The 22,522-nt window shown below is 39.1% G+C and overlaps 1 long non-coding RNA gene across 2 annotated transcripts in view; it reads left to right on the forward strand.

Annotated features, from left to right (window-relative positions):
• LOC307029174 overlaps positions 1-22,522 on the forward strand; it is a 690,427-nt gene that overhangs the window by 419,566 nt on the left and 248,339 nt on the right. The window lies entirely within an intron of this gene.

Raw genomic sequence — 22,522 nt, forward strand, 5'->3', positions numbered from 1 at the left:
CATTATTTGTACAGTATGGTACCTGAAAAAGGTCAAATGGCACTGATGGTATCCAAATGTGCCAAAATGTGCCCAAAGGTCAGTCCAGTCTTTTTGCTAAACCTCTCTCTCTCTCAAATTTAACTTGTTTTGCCTCAATCTTGATACAGGGTACTTATTATATATGTTGGATTCCTAAAGCTTTTAGTCTACCATACCATCATTCAAGGGTGGTTTTCACTATAAGTAATGGGATTTTTTTTAGGCGGAGGTAAGAATTTAGCTTGTTTTACTTTTATGTTCCATCTGAATTTACTCTGACACAGAAACAAATATATTGATTCTGACACTTCTACATCCAACTCACAGATGTAACCTTGCTTTGATAAAATAACTTATTCATATAACCCTTTTAAAAGTTAAGTTATAGTCATTTGTTTTGGGCATAGCATTTTCGAGCCTGAAACCTGAAAAACAGGCTCAGGGCTTAACAGGTTAATAAAGGTTAATTAGTTTGTCTGTTTTGCACATCCTCATATTAATATCTTTGTACATCCAGCACTAAACTGTTTTATTGTAGAGATCACTTACAGTATCTTCTTGATTTTTTCATATTCTATATTTCTATCATTGACCTTCTACTTACCCCCTATGAAAGTATGTACTCTAATATACTAACATCTGAAGATATGTGGTTTTATTCATGTTTTTACATAATTTTACAGGATATTGCTATACTATTTCTCATGTTTTACTTCTACACATTAATATCTGATTTGTAAAACATCACAGACAGAAAAGTATATCCGTCATTTAATGGTAAGCTATTGAAATTGTGATTTCATAGCTGTGTCTCCCATCACCCAAATCCCCTGAATATTCTCTCAACTCAGTATTTACATTCTTATATTCAAAGAAAATCAGTAATATCTTTAAAAACGTGCATTGCAGCTAAATCATTCAATCAGCGAGCTGAGGACTGGCATGCAATTTACATTAGAATAAATAGAATGGTTTTGAACAATAGATGAGAGTAAAATCTACGTCACTTTACAGCCCCGCCCACTTTGGGGGAAACCAACGCTGTCATTTGAACGGCGATCAAGCCTGAAGCCACAGAGATCTTCTGTTACTGTCCTTTGTTCTTAGATGAAGTACAGAAACACGTAACTCTGGATTTGTTTTAATGTTTGAGGTGCAATAAACGACACAGCAGCTTTTTGGCATGTTAAAACTATTATTTTCTGCCTCGCTCATGAGAGTAACAGCTGGCGAAATTACAGCCTCGCCTACTCATTTTAATTCAACCATATATCGAGCCCGATTCTCGATTTCAAATATATGCTCTAAAATGATATTTATAAATGTCTATTATCATTATTATAAGCAAGACAATAAATGGCAAAGATATGTAGAAAATAAACGTATTTAAGATACGCTCATAACAAACGTAACGTGGGAGAAAATACGTTTCTAGCTAAACATAATTGAGAATGCAGTTTAGTTCTGTGGGAACATCATTTTTAGGAGACAGGGTTTGACTTTTTTTGTACGAATTTATGTTTCATCCAATCACAGAGCTTGTTGACTTATCACGAGGTTTGTCAAAGCGGACACAGGCATCGTCACAATGTCGTTTAATTAACAAGGATAATCTGGTGTTTTTGAGTTGATGAGTAGTGGAGATATCAGTGTCAAATCAATCGACAGTAAGGAAAATACTTACTTCCGGGTTTACAATTCTCCGTTATCCAATGGGAATTGACGCTCACATTGCCTTTAAGAGCTGCCAACATAAACGGGTGCGGTGCTTCCATGAGCATCAAATACCGCCGCCGATTGGAATACATTGCAATCAGTTGAAAGCTCTTTGCGTCCGTTTATGAAGCTGAAGGAGCCTCGGCGCGTCCCAACTGCATGCCACGGTCACCTGACCAAGCGTCGCTCCTGGACGTTTAGGGAGTGAGAGTGTGTTGTCAATAACCCTCTAATTACTGCTTATTTATTGCAAGTAAGGAAGTTGTTGTACATGAGTTTTGGTCTTAATATGCTCCGCTCAATATGGGCCTAATAAGGCAGTAGTACCACAAGAATAGTAATTCTCCCATAATAACACTTAAAAAATATGATCTATTCTTATGTAACAAGACATGAAACTATAAGTGTTCATTGTGTCTAAATAACTCAAAAGTAGGTATTTCTATCTAAGAATATGTTTTGGGGTATTGCAAGGTGATATTGACCTGTATGTTTCATATTTGCACATTTATATTTTTGTAAAATGTGTACTGAAGGCTAGACAGGAAACCGGGTACAGGAAATAGGAGAAAGTGAACTGAATAGCATGGCAGTAGACTGCTACTAATTTTCCCTATGCAACCTGAAGAGTAAAAAGGTCAAGTCTGTCAGAAAGCAATGACTATAAGTGTAAGTGTGAGCCTTACACTTACACTGTAAGGATTAGTAACATGTATTGTGTTTATGTGATGACATTTGGAAATGTACCTTGTTTACGCTTAGCGGTCCTATGTGTTAATCTGTGTATGTTACACTTGCATGTATGAGATCATTAAGTGCCTTGTAACTTCTTTTTTTATAGTTTCACTCCGTTTGAATGTCAGTGGACTGCAAATAAGTCAATAAAGGAGCATGGCTGCTCGCTCGCTCATTGGCTCTCAAAAGAGTTTGGCTGGCTGTTTAATCTATGTTCACACTGAGACAGTACAACACATAGAGAGAACAGTACACCTATTGGGTAAGTACATACAAGCATGTCACACAGTATGATCACAAATAAATAAAATCTCTTAAAAATCAGTTTTTATTAAAAAGTACAGGCTGCATATTTATTCTCAGTCTTGGTGAAACTTGACATGTTTGGTATGTGTCTGAACCTCTCTTTAGTGGTTCATTAATAAAACAGATATTTCAATGTGTGCCTACTTTATTCATGTACTGTTGAGGTTAATTTCAGTAGTTGTTTGCTATAATGTATTTAAAAAGTGTGAAGAGGAGGCAACTTTAGAATAGCGAACCTGTTCAGGTCAATTAGAGTCAAATGACTAGGTTATTGGTTATGAACAAGACTTCACTTTAAAATAGGGAACATGTTCTTATATAGAAATACCTAATTAGAGTCATACTAGCTTATTGGTTATGAACAAGACTTCACTTTAAAATAGGGAATAAGTGCTTAGATTATAAATACCTAATCAAACTACTAGCTTATTGGTTATGAACAGGACTTCACTTTAGGAAACATTCTTAGATAGAAATACCTAATTTTGAGTTATTTAGACACCATTAATACGTTCATGTCTTGTTACCTAAGAATAGATCATATTTGTTAAGTATTATTATGGGAGAATTACTATTCTTGTGGTACTACTGCCTTATTAGGCCCATATTGAGCAGAGCATATTAAGACCAAAACTCATGTACAACAACTTCCTTACTTGCAATACATAAGCACTAATTAGAGGGTTATTGAGGAAAAACTCTCAACTAATGGCTTATTACTTGTAGAATATGGTCATGTAGAATAAGGCATTAATAAGTGTTTTGTAATGACTAATAAAGAGCCAATATTCTGATAATATGCATGTTAATTAAAAACGAGTTGATGGTTAATTTGTGTACCTTAATATAAAGTGTTACCATAAAAACATCTGAGCTGTTAACTAAATTAACCAATCATTGTGAACCTAGCATTATCCATTTTTCAGATTTGCTTTCCTGATGCATGCAATTTAGCAGATTATGATATTGCATCATTTGCATATTTGGTCATACCATTTGGAATGCAAAATAATAACTGTCTTAATTAAAGTAATCTACTGGCGAGATCCATGGTGGTATCTTTTATTAAATAAAAGCTTTTCTTACCCCACTCTGTACCTGTAGTGTCTCCCCTGAGTCCTGAGATCAGTTGATTAATGTGATGCAGACTGAGAGCTGCAGTCACCAGTTACCCTGAGACTGGTAATCCAGTGACATGTCAGGAATGATCAACAACAGCTGCAAAACAAGGAACATCTCTAATACTCTGTAGTAGTTGTTATCTTTCCTCACAGTTTTACTTTGTTCCTCGGATAAGGGACTCTCATTCTCCTTGAAGCGGTTGATAAAATAAAGGTTAGATAACATCCTCTCCAGAACATCTTTTGATTTACAGTATGTCGAATTCCAGCGGGGAATCTCCGGGCAGACGCTTGCAGAGGTCACATCAGATTAAACCAATATGGAAATGCACACATGGGTAAATGCATGTTCACATAGAGCACACGGCTGGGGCCTGGCTGTCATGAGTTGTGCTGTTAAAGCAGAGTGTTGCGTGTTTAGTGGCAGCCTGAATGTGCAGTGACAGCAGTACAACGTTGTTTCTTCTGCAGCAGACACACGGCGGCCCGAGGTGGCTGTGACCTCATCATGGACACATTATGAAGATCAAGTGTCGATGCTGGGTAAATGCCACAGTGTAGCAGGGGAGTTTATAAAGATCAGCCTCTCCATCAGCTGCCAGAGAGATCTATCTTCCAGCCGAGGTCAAATGCTACGTGCGTGCGTTTCTTTACTTTTGAACATCTTTGGAGTGGCAGCGCTGTGAAAATATCAGGACATTTATGTAACAGTATTTTTTTTCTGTGATGGCTGACACTGAGTGAAATACGATAGGATAATTACGGTGGCCCTGAAGTGCAAGTCAAAACAGCATTTCAGGAAACAGCACAGCATTTCACAAAACACTACAGCATTTTAGAAAACTCTACTGCTACTCCATCTGTAACGTTATTATTCAACGGGAGCACTAGAGGGCGAAAACTTTAAAACGTAATTATAGGACGTATTAAGCGCTTGAACAAACAACATATTTGGTCATAATAAGGGCCTGAACAATCGGCCCATTTGGTCGTATGAGTTGGAGGACTTGTCGAAACTTAAACATGAACAAACCACAGAATGTCTATGTCATGGTGAATACTGTCGCTGCTTTATTTATCTCTGTATGCCGTTGTTGTGAGTTTGGACGTAGCAGCTACAGGTTAGTTTATCCTGATCGATCCGATCTCCTTTAAGAAAACACATATTTTAAAAGGTTTTTCTTTCTTGTCTGCAGAATTGTCACAGCATTAATTCATGGTTTTTACTAACCGGTATCAGCAGCCTGTCCTCCTACAAAAAACGACCAAATAGGTTGATTGTTTGTCAGCACTAATTCGGCTGACTTTTATATTTGATACAATTGGTAGATAGGTTATATTTACACATAACGGTGCACAACTGATAAACAGGTATTTTTTTGTAGTTTTTAAAGATATTATTTACTGAACTACCTTTCCAACTCCTCATGCAGTTGACTGTTACAGGTCTATACAGGTTCATGGTACAATGCATAAGCTTCAAATCGAGAGACTGAAACTGTATTTTCCTTTACCGTTCTGTTTTAATTTCATAATAAAGTTAATAGTCATAGTATGTTTGATATTATTATGTTTTATTAACTACACCACTGTTTTTTTGGTTAAAGCAGGTTATTGAATTTTGTTGTTGAATACGTTTTATTTGATGAAAACATTTAAATATTAAGAGTAGCCTACATACAAAATTGGGGGAAAGTAGAAGGCATGATAGAAATATAGAATATAAAATATCAAGAAGATACTGTAGTGATCTCTACAATAAATTCCATTCCATTTCAAAGAGCTGTTTAACGCTCAGCGTAACCTTGTCGCACAGCCACTCCAACATCCAATCACAGGGCTTGATGACTAATCACGGGGTTTGTAAAGCAAGGTGGATGTTGTAGTCACAAACGATAGCTAGGGATTCTGGGTAGTGTAGTGTCTTTGGAAACTGTAGTGTCTAAACTCCGAAAAAACTATCTGTTTCTCTGAATCGAAGGTTAAAAACACAAAAGCATTGTACACAATTTAAACCAATCAATATTGTGTAATTGACAAGGATAAACTGACTTTTTTTATTGGATTAGTAATTCAGATATCACTGTGTAATCATTTGACAGTGAGGGGAATATATCCGGTTTTATTATGAAAACTTAGAGACCAAAAAACTGTTTTCACCCACGCTAACTTTACATGGAAGCTGCATAAAGGTCCTGGCGAGACCTCAAATCATCTTCGTAATATCTATCAAACTATAGATCCTACACATCCACTGGACGTGGATTCTAAGAGTACAATATCCACTTCTCGCCAGAAATCGAATCAAAAAGCATTTTAATGGCCAAACTATTCCACAATTTAGGATTTTCCAGAGAGGGTTATTTGTGAATAAACGTCCCTCCGTTGGGTTTGCAATGAACAGGCCGGGAGCATGTTGTTACCACTAGAGGTGCTCTAGTGCCGGGGTTCCCAACCCCCGGTCCGCGGACCGGTACCGGGCCGTGGAGGTGTTACTGCCGGGCCGCGAAATAGCTGTGAGTTTATTGTAATATTTGCAGAAATAGAAATATTTAAAAATAATTTATCAAAAAAAAATTAGATTTTTAAATGTTCGCACCTATACCAGTCATATTATTTCATACAAAACATACAAAATAAATCCAAATTTGTTAGCATAAGGTCTCAGCCTCTCGTGAACAGAGAAAGTTACCGGTGCGCCAATAGGAAGTGGAGCACACAGGAGACAACCGTTTAATTGCAGACTGTTATATTTATGTGGGGAAATGGCAGTTCATACATTATTTGAGATATATTTCAAACTCGGACTTCATTTTAAGGACATTGCGGCCAGGGGTGTAGAGCTATTTTTTTAATTTGTAAAACCTCCTTCACTTCATGAAATGGCTGTAGCATCAGGAGGCAGCCTCTGAGAAGTGCAGCACCAGCGCGTACACACCGCCTTCACTGTGTTCCCCACTGCAGGCTGCTACGTTTCACACACACACATCGAACGGCCCGATTATTCCCCCTATAACTCGTTGTAGGAAGGAAATGTCCGGTCACAAAGGCGCATGATGTGTGTGTGTGTGTATGTGCTCTGCTCAGCTCCGCTGTGTGTGTGTATGTTCGGTGTGTTTGTGTGTGTCCAACAACGGCATTTGTTTTCAAATTACCATGAAAAGTAATTTACACACATCTGGCCAACTCCACAGGTATGTGGGTGTTCCCAAAATAAGTTAGTTTAATCTTAATCTCGATGTAGTGCTAAATGCTGTCGGAGTGCACCGGAACGAACGCCCCGGTATGACGTTATTATGGCTGGCAAACAAGCCCAGGGGTCTCCCTGACATTTCAGTTATATCAATACAGTGGTCCTAATTTGTTTTAATTGTATCCTGGTTTTAAACATTGTTAATATATGTTGGATGCATATTGTTCTATTTGTTCAGGCTGTTACATACAATTAGCCACTGTTGCCACCTATATTAGGCTATATTATATTATATATTATATTAATATTTGTAAAGTGGTTCTAATTTTGTGTTTAATTTATCCTAGTGTTAAACGTTATTAATATGTTTTTGATGCATATTGGTATTTTTTCAGGCTGTTAAATACAATTAGCTTCTGTTGCCACCTGCTGGTGAGTAAATATTAAAATCAGCTAAAATTGACAACCGCTCCGCGATTTTTTTTTAATGTATCTGCCGGTCCTTGGCACAATAAAGGTTGGGAACCCCTGCTCTAGTGGTCGTGTAAGAAACAACATACACTTTAAAACGTGTCTCTGGGTCGTAATAAGGGCATGAACAATCGGCCGATATGGTCGTTTTTTGTAGGAGGACAGGCTGTTAACTTTAGTCCAGTTTCTGAACAGATATGAGGAGCTGTGAGCTCTGTGTGCTAACAGCTACTGTAACGGCTGATGTTTCGGGAAATGAGGGGTGCTGACCAATCACAAAGCGTATTTTCTTGACTGGCAGACAAAACAACCAATCAAAGCAGTGCTTCTCTGGCTGGCTCTGTCCAATCACAAACAAGAATTATTCTCCCTAAAGGAATACCCTTTCCGTATAAGTTAAAATGCTGTGGTGTTTTCTGAAATGCTGTGGCGTTTTCTGAAATGCTGTTGTGTTTTGTGAAATGCTGTAGTGTTTTGTGAAATGCTGTTGTGTTTTCTGAAATGCTGTAGTGTTTTGTGAAATGCTGTAGTGTTTTCTGAAATGCTGTGGCGTTTTCTGAAATGCTGTAGTGTTTTGTGAAATGCTGTAGTGTTTTCTGAAATGCTGTGGCGTTTTCTGAAATGCTGTAGTGTTTTCTGAAATGTTGTAGTGTTTTGTGAAATGCTGTGGCGTTTTGTGAAATGCTGTGGCGTTTTCTGAAATGCTGTAGTGTTTTGTGAAATGCTGTGGTGTTTTGTGAAATGCTGTGGCGTTTTCTGAAATGCTGTAGTGTTTTGTGAAATGCTGTGGTGTTTTGTGAAATGCTGTGGTGTTTTGTGAAATGCTGTGGCGTTTTGTGAAATGCTGTGGCGTTTTCTGAAATGCTGTAGTGTTTTCTGAAATGCTGTAGTGTTTTGTGAAATGCTGTAGTGTTTTCTGAAATGCTGTAGTGTTTTCTGAAATGTTGTAGTGTTTTGTGAAATGCTGTGGCGTTTTGTGAAATGCTGTGGCGTTTTCTGAAATGCTGTAGTGTTTTCTGAAATGCTGTTGTGTTTTGTGAAATGTTGTATTGTTTTCTCAAATGCTGTGGCGTTTTCTGAAATGCTGTAGTGTTTTCTGAAATGCTGTAGTGTTTTGTGAAATGTTGTATTGTTTTCTGAAATGCTGTGGTGTTTTCTGAAATGCTGTGTCGTTGTGTGAAATTATGTGGTGTTTTGTGAAATGCTGTGGTGTTTTCTGAAATGCTGTGGTGTTTTCTGAAATGCTGTGGTGTTTTGTGAAATGCTGTGGCGTTTTCTGAAATGCTGTGGTGTTTTCTGAAATGCTGTAGTGTTTTCTGAAATGCTGTAGTGTTTTGTGAAATGCTGTAGTGTTTTCTGAAATGCTGTGGTGTTTTCTGAAATGCTGTGGTGTTTTCTGAAATGCTGTAGTGTTTTCTGAAATGCTGTAGCGTTTTCTGAAATGCTGTAGTGTTTTGTGAAATTCTGTAGTGTTTTCTGAAATGCTGTAGTGTTTTGTGAAATGCTGTGGCGTTTTCTGAAATGCTGTAGTGTTTTGTGAAATGTTGTAGTGTTTTGTGAAATGTTGTAGTGTTTTCTGAAATGCTGTAGTGTTTTGTGAAATGCTGTGGCGTTTTCTGAAATGCTGTAGTGTTTTCTGAAATGCTGTCGTGTTTTGTGAAATGTTGTATTGTTTTCTCAAATGCTGTGGTGTTTTCTGAAATGCTGTGTCGTTGTGTGAAATGCTGTAGTGTTTTGTGAAATGCTGTGGTGTTTTGTGAAATGCTGTGGTGTTTTGTGAAATGCTGTGGTGTTTTGTGAAATGGTGTGGCGTTTTGTGAAATGCTGTGGTGTTTTCTGAAATGCTGTGTCGTTGTGTGAAATTATGTGTCGTTGTGTGAAATGCTGTAGTGTTTTCTGAAATGCTGTGGTGTTTTCTGAAATGCTGTAGTGTTTTGTGAAATGCTGTAGTGTTTTCTGAAATGCTGTAGTGTTTTGTGAAATGCTGTGGTGTTTTGTGAAATGCTGTAGTGTTTTGTGAAATGCTGTGGCGTTTTCTGAAATGCTGTAGTGTTTTCTGAAATGTTGTAGTGTTTTGTGAAATGCTGTGGCGTTTTGTGAAATGCTGTGGCGTTTTCTGAAATGCTGTAGTGTTTTCTGAAATGCTGTAGTGTTTTCTGAAATGCTGTGTCGTTGTGTGAAATTATGTGGTGTTTTGTGAAATGCTGTGGCGTTTTCTGAAATGCTGTGGTGTTTTCTGAAATGCTGTAGTGTTTTCTGAAATGCTGTAGTGTTTTCTGAAATGCTGTAGCGTTTTCTGAAATGCTGTAGTGTTTTGTGAAATTCTGTAGTGTTTTCTGAAATGCTGTAGTGTTTTCTGAAATGCTGTAGCGTTTTCTGAAATGCTGTAGTGTTTTGTGGCTCCAAAATGGTGGAATGAGCTCCCCATTGAAATCAGGACAGCAGATAGCTTACACATCTTCCGACGCAAACTGAAAACTCATCTCTTTAGACTCCACTTCGAGCGATAAAATTACAAAGCACTTATATACTAATAAAGGGCTGGCTTTCTAAATGCCAGTTGAGTAGCACTTGAAATGTTTGGCTCTATGAAACCTGATGTACTTATATGATTCTGTTTTCTTAAAGGTTGTATCTTCCTGGTCGAATGCACTTATTGTAAGTCGCTTTGGATAAAAGCGTCAGCTAAATGCAATGTAATGTAATGTAATGTAATGTAATGTTGTCAAATTCTGTAGTGTTTTCTGAAATGCTGTAGTGTTTTGTGAAATGCTGTGGCGTTTTCTGAAATGCTGTAGTGTTTTGTGAAATGTTGTAGTGTTTTCTCAAATGCTGTGGTGTTTTCTGAAATGCTGTAGTGTTTTGTGAAATGTTGTATTGTTTTCTCAAATGCTGTGGTGTTTTGTGAAATGCTGTGGTGTTTTGTGAAATGCTGTGGTGTTTTGTGAAATGCTGTGGCGTTTTGTGAAATGCTGTGGCGTTTTCTGAAATGCTGTGGTGTTTTCTGAAATGCTGTGTCGTTGTGTGAAATTATGTGTCGTTGTGTGAAATGCTGTAGTGTTTTGTGAAATGCTGTGGTGTTTTCTGAAATGCTGTAGTGTTTTGTGAAATGCTGTAGTGTTTTCTGAAATGCTGTAGTGTTTTGTGAAATGCTGTGGCGTTTTGTGAAATGCTGTGGCGTTTTCTGAAATGCTGTAGTGTTTTGTGAAATGCTGTGGCGTTTTCTGAAATGCTGTAGTGTTTTCTGAAATGTTGTAGTGTTTTGTGAAATGCTGTAGTGTTTTCTGAAATGCTGTAGTGTTTTGTGAAATGCTGTAGTGTTTTGTGAAATGCTGTGGCGTTTTCTGAAATGCTGTAGTGTTTTCTGAAATGTTGTAGTGTTTTGTGAAATGCTGTGGCGTTTTGTGAAATGCTGTGGCGTTTTCTGAAATGCTGTAGTGTTTTCTGAAATGCTGTAGTGTTTTCTGAAATGCTGTGTCGTTGTGTGACATTATGTGGTGTTTTGTGAAATGCTGTGGCGTTTTCTGAAATGCTGTGGTGTTTTCTGAAATGCTGTGGTGTTTTGTGAAATGCTGTGGCGTTTTCTGAAATGCTGTGGTGTTTTCTGAAATGCTGTAGTGTTTTCTGAAATGCTGTAGCGTTTTCTGAAATGCTGTAGTGTTTTCTGAAATGCTGTAGCGTTTTCTGAAATGCTGTAGTGTTTTCTGAAATGCTGTAGCGTTTTCTGAAATGCTGTAGTGTTTTGTGAAATTCTGTAGTGTTTTCTGAAATGCTGTAGTGTTTTGTGAAATGCTGTGGCGTTTTCTGAAATGCTGTAGTGTTTTGTGAAATGTTGTAGTGTTTTCTCAAATGCTGTGGTGTTTTCTGAAATGCTGTAGTGTTTTGTGAAATGTTGTATTGTTTTCTCAAATGCTGTGGTGTTTTCTGAAATGCTGTGTCGTTGTGTGAAATGCTGTAGTGTTTTGTGAAATGCTGTGGTGTTTTGTGAAATGCTGTGGTGTTTTGTGAAATGCTGTGGTGTTTTGTGAAATGCTGTGGCGTTTTGTGAAATGCTGTGGCGTTTTCTGAAATGCTGTGGTGTTTTCTGAAATGCTGTGTCGTTGTGTGAAATTATGTGTCGTTGTGTGAAATGCTGTAGTGTTTTGTGAAATGCTGTGGTGTTTTCTGAAATGCTGTAGTGTTTTGTGAAATGCTGTAGTGTTTTCTGAAATGCTGTAGTGTTTTGTGAAATGCTGTGGCGTTTTGTGAAATGCTGTGGCGTTTTCTGAAATGCTGTAGTGTTTTCTGAAATGCTGTAGTGTTTTCTGAAATGCTGTGTCGTTGTGTGAAATTATGTGGTGTTTTGTGAAATGCTGTGGCGTTTTCTGAAATGCTGTGGTGTTTTGTGAAATGCTGTGGTGTTTTGTGAAATGCTGTGGCGTTTTCTGAAATGCTGTGGTGTTTTCTGAAATGCTGTAGTGTTTTCTGAAATGCTGTAGTGTTTTGTGAAATGCTGTGGCGTTTTCTGAAATGCTGTAGTGTTTTGTGAAATGTTGTAGTGTTTTCTCAAATGCTGTGGTGTTTTCTGAAATGCTGTAGTGTTTTGTGAAATGTTGTAGTGTTTTGTGAAATGCTGTAGTGTTTTCTCAAATGCTGTGGTGTTTTCTGAAATGCTGTAGTGTTTTGTGAAATGTTGTATTGTTTTCTCAAATGCTGTGGTGTTTTCTGAAATGCTGTGTCGTTGTGTGAAATTATGTGTCGTTGTGTGAAATGCTGTGGCGTTTTCTGAAATGCTGTAGTGTTTTGTGAAATGCTGTAGTGTTTTGTGAAATGCTGTGGCGTTTTCTGAAATGCTGTAGTGTTTTGTGAAATGTTGTATCGTTTTCTGAAATACTGTGGTGTTTTCTCAAATGCTGTGGTGTTTCCTGAAATACTGTTTTGACTTGCACTTCAGGGCCACCGTAGATAATACTTTCTTGACAGATACATGTTTCTTGCATCACAGCAGCTTCATATTAAGACACAATACAAAGAACAGACATTTCACATAAGATCATGCTAACTAAAGAGCAACAGGCTCAAGACCCACTATCATTGAGTCCAACTGTATTAAATCGCGGGACCCTGTATCTCAGATTTGATGGTAACAATTAATATCCGTGGGGGAAACTTCTGAAGCAATAGGAGTCAGGACTCAGAGAGACACGAGGAGAGACACTGATGGTTTATTTGGAGCTTCGGCCGGAGAATTCACAAGACATGTCACGGGCCACGAGTTGACCACCCGGTTGGAATACCACCATCAATTCTGAAGACCCCTCCTGTAGCTCCAGGTTTTAACTAGTTCAGAGTGTAATAATCAACATTCTTCAATAGATAGACTAAACAGCTGAGGACACTGAATCACATTTGTTGTTGCTTATGGCTTAGGAGTCATCTATCCCTGAGAAGGATGTGTTCCGGGTGTCCCACAACAATAACTATCTCTGACAGAGAGTTGCCCGGGCATAAACTGGCAACATCAACAATATGCTAGGGCATGCCCTCCTTTTGGGAGATAACGGCTGCTCAAGGTTGGTCAGCTGCATCAGAGGGCGAAGGAGGACATGCAGGGCAAATTATTCCCCAACAATATCCACTGTTCAGGACAATCAGATGATGTTAATTTGTAATTACGGTAGGCTGATTCTGATCTGTTAGAGTCTCTCACAGGGTTGACCTACAATCTTTAAGCAGATTGTCACCGGGTGGAGCAGTTCTGACTTGAAAGAGTTGGATAAACACTTGTACCATGTACTATAGCAACACTGTAGAACAGTCAATATCACAGATGTAAAAAACAAAAGAAGAATTTGTCTACGCGCCCCGAAAGACCTAAGGCGGAGAAAATAAATGATTTCTGGTTTTTGGTAAAGCCCTCCCATCTTGGGCTGCAAGCTCCCTCTGCTCATCAAATCAACTGTGCAGTTTCCCAGAAGGCGTTGTGGTTTGTACCTTGACATCCAGTGACAAAATGACCTACCTTTATCTCCTGAATATTTAATCAGTTTACAGAAGTAGGCAGGGATGTTAAGGCGCACCGCTCTAAAGCCTTTTAAATGTTTCCTTCCCTTCAGAAGAACTTACAGTCAGCACAGAAGCAGGTAGCAGTGAAAGACAGCTGTAGCAATATTACATTTTATTTATGAATACTTGATCAGAACTGCTTTTTGAAGGAGAAAGGGGTCAGTCATTGTAAATATTATCAAACCATTGTGTTGTTACCCGCACCAACACATTTTATTGACTTTTAGCTCAATTAATTTTGTTTTCTGGCCATCAGTGATGTCACTACATGTAAAAGAGGAAATTGTTGGATAACATAAAAGCCAAAAAAACAGTTTTCATGTTGCTTCAAAAATGTTTTTGATATAAGAAATGTTATTTATAGGTCGACGTACTAAGTGACTTGCAAACATTTAGTTGGGGTTAAAGAAAAAACTAAAAATCCCCTCCATTTAGAAAACAGATCAAATGAACACAATTTCAGACTAAATGGATGAAGGGGAACAATGGGGATTCACATTATCACATTGGGCTGCTGATAATACCAGTTGTTGTTACTCAACACCTTTGATGTATCGACCAAAATAACCCAGTACCAGCTAGTATTGAATATTCTCCAGCAGCGGATAATTACATTTGAGCCTTTTTGTCCGATAACATGTATAACAATCATACTTTGCCTTAACGTGTGCACCAGACTCAGTTTTATCCAACAGGCCATAAGACTGCTAAAGCTTGCACTATTATTGTTGTTTTCTTTTTAAATTTGTTTTACTTCTTATGCATTTATGTTGCATTGTTGGAGGAACCTGCGACCCTAGTTTTTCATTGCAAAACTACACTGTAGCTGACAAATAAAACATTTGAACCCTTACATGCATGACGGTTATCAAATGAAGCTGAACAAATAGTTCCCAATTAGGAATTCTAGTGGTATCACGTTTAGGCTTCAAGTATATTTTTTTTAACGATACCTAACCCTAGTCATGCCGTTGGTGCAGTTTTTTTTATCAACTAGGAAATCTGACGTCAATCATCACAAAAAATATACAAAGGCTTGAGGAGGAATGGATTACATGTAATGGGATTACGTAGGATACAAAAATAGTAACTGTTTTTGTAAGTCTTAAACAAAAAGAGGGAGCCCTTGTGATGCCAACTTCCAGGTCAGCCTGTATGTTATATGCAGAAGAATTACATTGTACATCTTCTCTGTAAACTGTACTGTTCTGTAGGCTAATAGGTTAAGTGTGAATCTATACGCCTACTGCCTGATTTTTTTTTATAATTCAGCAGGTGAACCTATACGTTCATAGAATTGTGTTTGAGCTTAACTGTGTGTATTAAACTAAAACGGAGCATTTTCTGTCAGCTCAGATTGTATTTCTGCTTTTTAAACTGTAGTATGTGCTCATGTGTTTCAGTGTTGGTGTATAGCTGCTGCCTGAATCTGCTTCATGAAAGGCAGGTTATATAAATACAATAATTTGTTATCCTAAATATTTTGGTTTCTTCTTTTCTTGGGTCACATTGTTCTGTTGTTGCACATACACTTCAGTAAACAAACATGTTATTGATATATATTGTCTCTTGCACCCTTCCAACCCTGAACAAAATAAAAGAGGGGAAGGGGATGGATGAAAAGTCTGAGACCAGGCTGCTGGTTCCTCGCCCAAACACTAAGACAGGCACAAATAGAATAATAAACTCACTCTCATCCATACACACAAACAACAAGCATCTCTGCAGTGATTTATATCATGTTGCGTGGAAAGGATACAGAAGCCACGCTCAGCTGAAAAAAATGATTATGTATGCATATAACCCTAACCCATGAGCAGACTTACTGAGGCACAGGCAGATCTGCTCGGCTGCAAATGGACTTACATCATGTGAAATGAGCTTCCCTGCTGTAAGTTATAGCCCCTCTGCTGAAGAGAATATAAATATTTCCCCGTGCTTGAGGGCCCCTAGGTGAAAATCTCGCGAGCACAACAGGGATATACATTATAGCTTTTGTCAGACCCTAAAAACATGTTTCTCGATGCTCGAGCTGTGATTATTTGACAAGCCAGAGGGCGGTCAGACCAGAGGGCTGGGAATTTTCTCTTCAAAAAAGCCCAAAATGTCTCCACAGACGTGTGATAATGGTACACGTCAACAGAGGTTAGCAGCAGAGGATGACTCCAGAGTCTACTCAGCGCTTAATGTTCATGTAATTAAATGAGACAAAGTTTTGGCAGCACAATTATTCTGGATATAGCTGGGGCTCGGAGGCCTGTGGAAACAGCATAAATCAAAAATATTGCTCGTGACATACATCCATAAGGAAAGAGTGTGATTTTTCTTTTATATGGTTAGCGTTGTGGAAATGCCCCATAGAGAACAGTTAGTCATGGAGATGGAAGCAGACTTTTGTGTTGGTTACAGGGTGTGTGTTCTGAATGCAGAAGTGTCTGGATTGAGTGTCTCTCCAAGAAAATCCACATTTATCCTCAAATGGTGAACATCCTCTGTGAGCGCGCTGTAAAAAGGTCAGCTGCTAATCAGAAAGCTGTTAGCTCAGAGGTGAACAACAGCTCTGTTGACAGAGGAGACAATGTGGGAATGAGTGTGAATGCTAACTTCCTGCATAATGCATGTGTACTCCTTCGTGCATGTGTTTGCAAATGAGAAAAGCAGCTGTTAGCAGACACATGAAAACCATTGAGGATCTAACAGGCTTAACATGAAGCTCATCAATCAACATTCAACTGTAGCGGTCGCTCTGTTGGAGTTCAGTCAGCAAAGGACCGGAGGGGCTACAACCTTTTAGAGAACCTACATGAAGTATTTTTTAACTTTTGCATAATAAGCCCCATTTTTTTTTAAATACATGGAAACACATGGAAAGGTTTTAAAATTGAAGAACAAACACACATTCTGCATTATCTATTTCTCCTACCAAAACAAAAAGAATGTCATGCTACATGCTTCTCTATCACTAGTGTCTGATTCAAACCCGAGAGTGCACATCAATCTGAATACACAGAATCACTTTATGTATTGTACCACGTGTTTTCGATTTTTTATTTTATTTTGTATATTTAAATTTGGTGTAAGGACTTGTATTTTTTCATTTATGAATGCTAAATGTTTTTTTTTTTATATTTTCTTTTTAGAATCGTAATATTTTTGACCTTCTCCTACAATTTAATTTCTGATGTTATTTATGTTTGCACCATTGTGCACCAAAGTCAATTATTATATGTGTAAATGTTCCTGGCAGTAAACTTAATTCTGATTCCGATTTACTTATGTTCACATTTTATCGTGGAATAATTTGTTTAACGATGCACCAAGAATGTGTTCCCTTACTTGTGATAAAAGGTTTTGTTTTGTTTGTTTTTTTATCATAGAGAAAAATACATGATCTGTAAAATCCATACCAGCAAGCCTCCATGAGAAATGCTTGAAATGAAGGCGTGATTGTAATCATGAAATGTTGAGTTATGCATCAACATACATGGTTGTTCAGCACCTGTAGCGTAAACACACATTTGCTGTTCCATAGTGCAGTCGCACAAAGACCAAAGAAAGGCCCTGCATGAGGTCAGAGGGGGAAAACGGGAGAATGAGGAACAGCTTTTCTCCAGATGAACGATTATCAAGTATTTATGGTGTCAGCGAGGACCTCGCCACTCAGGCAGGCGGTGACAAATCGCTCACACAATAACCCTTCTCCCCTGCTTCTGCTGGACCCAACCAGGGAGCCATTAGAGAGGAAACAAAGCATTTAACCTCAAGGAAAACACACAGACAGACACGATCTGAGGAAACACACAGGAGGTGTGTTGGAGCCTGGGCAAACACACACACCAAAGAAAATCCATCTTAAAGGACATTTAGATTTATACCATATCACATTTTTCTTAAAGCTGAGGTATGGAACATTTGTGTCTTATCTCGAGCCACTATTAATAACATATGTCTTATCTCTCTCTTGTCTTGGTTTTGAGCATATTTTCTCTATGCAGCCCTTGAATGTTACATGAAATGCATGCATTATATTTGAATCATCCACGTCCACTTCAATACTTTCTGCTGTGTTATCTTCTGACCCACTATCAGGCGCCTGTCAGGTTAGGAAGGACAGCTGTAAAAAGCAACTGGTTGCAGGCCCATTGTGGCACCGCGCCAGTTTCTAGAAATGAGATTCTGTTAACGATTCTGGTGGACAACTCTGCATGTTAATGTGGGTGTGCGATGGAAAATTCACAACAGAAATAATCACAGTTGAGGGAGATTTCATAAATAAATTGATCAAAATGCCAGACCTCACCGAATAGAACAAATTCTGCTCAATTAATTTATTCTGAGACCGATCAAAAACACGAGTTCCAGTGAGCTCCCAATCATAGCTGGCTACCTCAACTACATCTAAGAGATTAAATGTCACTCAAACAGTGTCTGACATGTGACGTGTCTTCCCTTTCATTTTCTAATAAAGAACTTATGACTTCTCAGTGACGTACAGTATGGAGGAACCATGCTTTGCTTTTGCAATCCTGTTCTGCAGTCTTAATCACATGGTTAAGGTTGTGAATTTAAAGAAAAAACACTTATTTATGTTTCAAAAAAGATAATGGATTGGCTCAAAATAAGCCTAGCCAATATTCTTTTAATGTTCTTTAAATCAAGGATGTTAATTTAGACTTTTCGTATCACACAGGACACAAACAACAGTCTCCTTGGTGGAAGTCCTGAGTTCTTCTGACCCATTAAGCCTCCTGTCTCCTCCAGACACAGACTTCCAAAAAGTTTGAGTACAAACTTATTGTGATAAGTCTAAAACAAACTTAATCTGGGACAAAATAGGTGTCTGGTTGGTTAGTGCTACCAGTTTGTATTTTGGCTGCCCCAAACACAATGCACCCTAAATATATTTTTTAGGAAAAATATGCCAATAGGTTCACTCTCCAGTATGTTGTATACCTTGAAAACATATCTATATATAACCCCATTATTACTGACTTTGAATGAGTTGTGAAGACGAGTGTCTGCCGCGCACACGCGCGCGCACACACACACACACACACACACACACACACACACACACACACACACACACACACACACACACACACACACACATACACATACACACACACACACACACACACACACACACACACACACACACACACACACACACACACACACACACACACACACACACACACACACAAACGCTCACCACACACAGTCCGGCCTGCAGGGACTCCGCCTTGCTTCCTCCACCGACCCGGCCCACCCTGTGCCTGACTCCGGACGACACACACCTGCTTCCACTCAACCGCAGCCCTTTGAAGTGAACATGTGGAGGTCTCTTTCTGAGCGCCTTGGGCAGCGCTGCCCTAATTTCCCACTGTATACACAGATTACCTGTGCCTGGGTAATACAAACAGAGGGATCATCTAAATGTATGTGAACGCCCCTAATGGCCGTTGCCAATTGGTCCTGGAACAGTGTTGTTGGATCTGGGATGGCTGCACCTAAGATTCGCACTGCAGTTATTCGTCAAAGGGATTACACAGGTCTGCAGGGGTTGTTCCACGACTCAGGAGTTATTGGTATGGGAGCAGTACATGCTTATCATGCATATCTTTCACCCCTTACTGGAGGATTTGGAATGAGATGCCTCTACTTATTCATAAGCTAAACATGAAACTATTCCAACTTCTTAAGAGGTTTGGATATGTTCATGCAATCAGGGAAGACTTCCTTGGAAGGATATTTCGAAATTAACTTTTATTCTGCTTGGCAATGCTGTTGTCTTTGTGTAGATTAACTCCAGGCAGCAGCACTACTGCAAATAATGAAAATGTAAGCTGCTCAAATTGAAATGTAAGTCATTCCATTTCAAAATAAAATTGTATTCATTGATTTGCAAAGTTTTGACAATCCATTGCACAAATCTCTGTCCATTGAAAGATTTCCTTCCACTTGGATCCGATGCATGCACATTTAGCAAAAACCTCCAAATGTATCTCTAAATGAAAGACAACCACAAAACAGTGTGGGATGCACTTAATGAGTTTAAAAGTAAAGCAGCATCTGTTGTGAGCCTCCATGAGTCAGACTGACAGGTATGGCCAGAAAATCCACAGTCGTCGAAAAACAAGCTGCTTCCCACAGATGTTGCTGACAGATGACAGTTGCTGGGCAATCTCAAAGCCGCCAAGAAGAAAGGAGAGCTCCCGCTTTGCACCTGATAGAGTGCACAAAGGCTTTCATGCAGCAGGCCCGGGAATTCAGCTCCGGCTCTGGGAAGCCAGAGAAAGCCACCTGGAGGGGACAGCACCGCCAAAAGAACTCCTCCTCAACAATAACTTCCCTGTGAATCGGCCCACTCTCATGCCGCACTTTGTTAATGAGGATTGGGTGCGTGTGTCGGGTGATTTTGAATCCTCATCGACAGCAGATGCCTGCCTGTCTGCCTCACCTGCTAAACCCCCTTTAAACAAATAATTATTCTCAGGGACGTTCCCCGCAGGTTGACAGATTCCCATGATGCACATTCGTAAACCGTTCACGTTTCAAAGAAGAGCGTCCAGGAATCGTCCTGATGTGCAGCTGCGGCTCGAACAGCAGCCGATCCATAATGGGAAGATCTATGATTTACATCTGGCATGACGCAAATTACGACTGAGCTTCAGCCGGCGTTCCTGGGCCCGTGCAGACGCTGGCGTAGCGGAGGGACTTCAGAAGATGTCAGGCGCACGGAATCACTTCAGACTCTTGACAAATTGCCGTCTTTGATTTTATTGGTGTTTGACCTTGAAACTGATGTGGGATCCCTTCATATTATGAGAGGGTATAAATTATGAGCCAATGTGTTTTCAATAGAGCCCAGATCCATCCGTGCTGGCTGTTTACAAGAGTTTTGAAGTGGTTATTCGGGGAGTGCCATAAGTGAGAGGGACAGGGATCGCCTTTCCAAAAGCGTTCTTCAGGGCAGACAGGGCATCCTTAAAATCATTTACAATATATCCTGTGCTGCACTGTAATATAATCTAAACCAGACTGGCAGCCATGGCTTAAAGCTTTCAGTGTGTGTAATTGTCTCTAACTGGAAACATCTTGCTTTCCATCATAATATGTGATATACTGCGCTGTAAAAGAGGGCTATGACTAACTGCAAACCAGGATTGTGATATCCCGGTCGAGAAAGGTTACCAAAATAGACACAGACCATAAAGGAATGTCATAAAAATATCCAGCTTCAATTTCAATTGAGCCCTATGAAAATAAACTTTATACGTTAGTTTTAAATTCTGTTTTAATGATTAATGGAGGCAATATTTCTGATTTCAAAGGCTGCAGAAATGTTCCGGGCTGTCGTTTTTGATTCACAAAATTCGGAAACGTGAGGTATAGTCCTATGCCAATACGCCTGGAATAAACTAGTGTTTCTCCTTGTTGAGTGTCTTCAATCATCCTCAAAGGTGAAGATACTAATACAATACATCCTTATACGTTTGCTGTGATTGTGCTCTGACCTGTGTCTGCCATTCAACAAACAAATCAATAAAATATCAGTTAGAGAACCATGCTGGTAGCTCAGTGGGGATAAACACAGGCTAAGACCTGAGACCATTCAGCCGGGGATCCTGTGCAAACACACACAAAAAACATGCATACACATGACGATCACACCTGAACATAGGTCTAGTCAAATGTATTATCAATGGAAAAGTTGTCGTCAGATATATCCTGGTGCAGCCATGTTTCCCTAAAGCAAATTAAAGCACACTGTAGATATTCGGTTTGACTCCTAGCTAAAGCTGTTAGCTCGTCCATTAGCCAGTGATCTTACGTAGGACAAAGAAAGGCTTTTAGAAATACTGTAATATATCTGAACAAGAAATAAAAGAAAACATTATTTAAAGTCCAACATCCAAATTGTATAAATGACATTGTGCAAAATGTTATGAAGGTACTAAGTAAACTACAGGTTTGTGTGTTTCTTTATTAAGCACCAATCCACCACGGACTTGCCTTTGTGATGGATTACAGCCTCATGGACAACGTGCCCATCAGCATATACATGGGTATGCCATTTCCATAATCCAACTTATATCAAAAGGCACAATTTATTATCCCTCCTCTCCCTGAGCTCCCCCGCCTCCCCGTTTTCTTTCTCCCAGGCTATGATGAGGTACGGAGAAACAAAAAGGATTAGGTTACCAGGAAATTGAAAAGGTGCAAGAGCAGCCAGAGATGTGAGATTAGTTTGGTTTATAACACATATCCTGATGAGGATAACACGTGTGTGTTTAACACAGAGCGTGAGAGGGTCCGGCCTACGGGGTGTATTTGGATGGAAGGTGCTGATAGACCGAGCGATACCTGCCGATAAATGAGAAAGCAGAGAGGCGGTGGGGGGGTTGTGTTTGGGTCAGTGTTGTGGTTTGGTCCATGGTAAGGTGAGGCATGAGTGCATGTGTTTACATCTGATTATAATACAGTGCACAGGGAGGAAGTGTATTATCAAAAATGAGCCTTCTATGCTTCAGTACAAAGGGGCAACCTTGGAATCTGATAAGGGAAGCCATTACAAAAGCATTATTTCTAATGGCCAGCAGGGAGCATCTCCTCTACTAGCTTTAATAAGGTCAGATTTAATTTATCTTACTTTAATTTAATTCAACCAGGATAAGTCTCATTTAGCTAAAACATGTCTTTAACAAGAAATTCCTGTCCAAGATACTGTATGCACCAAATCAGTTACAGACAACAATTTGATGAACAAGAACGGAAAACATATCATGGTCACAATCAGAAACTTCAGAGCTGCCTGCTTCTCTGCCATTTAGAAGCACTTTCAGCTCATTTTGCAGCTGGTTCCAAGCAAATGGAGCAGCATAACCAAACACCCTTTACCTCAGCTCAG

This window comes from Notothenia rossii, assembly GCF_949606895.1.
Source record: "Notothenia rossii genome assembly, chromosome: 2".
In the NCBI taxonomy this organism is placed as follows: Eukaryota; Metazoa; Chordata; class Actinopteri; order Perciformes; family Nototheniidae; genus Notothenia; species Notothenia rossii.